Source organism: Galeopterus variegatus, unplaced genomic scaffold (assembly GCF_000696425.1).
Source record: "Galeopterus variegatus unplaced genomic scaffold, G_variegatus-3.0.2 Scaffold4781, whole genome shotgun sequence".
NCBI classification, from domain to species: domain Eukaryota; kingdom Metazoa; phylum Chordata; class Mammalia; order Dermoptera; family Cynocephalidae; genus Galeopterus; species Galeopterus variegatus.
In genome coordinates this window covers 45,045-46,814 of record NW_007730892.1, presented here as the reverse complement: position 1 = coordinate 46,814, position 1,770 = coordinate 45,045, and positions in this window count along the sequence as shown.

Sequence of the window (1,770 nt, the reverse complement as noted above, 5' to 3'; positions counted from 1 at the left end):
CACTGAGGGTTGCGATCCGTTGCCGGACACGAAAAAAGACAAAACGGAAAAAAAAAAAAAATTGTTCTTTCCTTCCTTCACTTGTCTAAATATCTACTCTGTTTCAGGCACTGTGCCAGGCTTTTGGGATATAACAGAATCAGAAATCAGACATAATCCCTACCTTGGAGGCCTTAGATTCTAGTAGTGGGAAGATAGCAAGCACTTACACACACACACACACACACACACACACACACACTCTCACTCTCTCACAGAAAAGAACTTCAAATGCTCCAAAAGCGTGACCCTTCCACCTCTGAAGGGGAGCTGGTGAACACAGTATTCACACAGAAGCAATCTGGCTTTCCTTTGCAGCCCAGGTTTCAGTTATTTCCTGAAAGCAGGTAGGATACAGTCGGGCCTCTTCACTTATAAACAGTACGACTTTGGACTTTCAGCTGACCCGTGTTTCCAATTTCTCATCTATCAAGTGGCAGCTTGACAAGTGGTTAAAAGTATGGACTCTGGAGCTAGACTGCACTGATTTAAATCCCAGCATCACCACTTATTTGCTGTGTGGCCTCGGGTTCCTTAACCTTTGTTCCATTGCTTCAGTTTCCTCCTCTGTACAAGGGGGATAATGACAGTGTCTACCACACAGAGTTGTGCCCCATGGGCTTATATGTGAAAGCGGTTTGAGAAGAACATGCCTAGCACCATGCCCAGCTCCTTCTTCATCTAGTCACATTCAGCAAATACTTATGGAACGCCTACTCTGTGCCATGCTCTGTGCCAGGGAGGGGGAATGCCACCGTAAGGAGATAGTCTCTGCTTTAAGGAAACATCTAGTCTGGTAGAGGAGTCAGGCACCTAGAAAGGAAATGTAAATTCAGTGAGCTGTCACTGTGATCGAGGGACTGTAGGTGGTACAGGGAACACCATGGCAAGGGCACATTCCCTAATCCTGAGCCACTTTTCACTGTTTTATTAATTCCCTAGCTAAGGATCCTTTAGGATTTTCCTCACAGCATTTTTTTTTTAGAAATCTAAAATAAATTTCTTAATTGTGGTGAAAACCCCACATAACATAAAATTTACCATCTTAACCATTTCTAAGTGTACAGTTAAGTAGTGTTACATGTATTTACATTGTTGTGTAACCAATCTCCAAAACTCTTTTCATCTTGTAAAAGTGGAACACAGTACCCATTAAACCACAACTCTCCATTCCCTTCTCCCCACAGCCCCTGGCAACCACCCACCCCACAGGGTTTTATAACTTTCATGCATGTTCTTCATCATGTTACTTTCTCAATGTTTTGTAATTATAGTTACTGTGAGCGTGATATCATTTTCTATCATGGGTCCCACCTGGCTGGAGACTTTCCTCCAAAAAGTCCCTGTTGTTACTGCCGTTTTCTGGAATTCTTCAAATTCATGGACTTGTGCCTTCTAGAAAATAAATTGCTGTAAATTGAGCAGTGTCCTAGGAACAGGTGTGTTAATTGCTGGGCTGGTGGCATTGCTGAGTGCTCTCTCTGCTGACCCCTGTGCTCACGTAGATGGGAAGAGACTAAGGAAGTGGAAAGAAGCAAGAGAGGATCTGTTTCACACAGGTTATGAGAAGGTGAGCGTGAGGAAGCACACGCACATACATGTGCACACACGTCTAGGAAATATTTACAGAAGCACCCAACTGTGCACACTAAGTACATCTAAGAGGATGCCAGCAATGTTTTAACAAAGTGGATAAGGCAGCATGAAGTGTGGCCTGAAATATGAGTAACA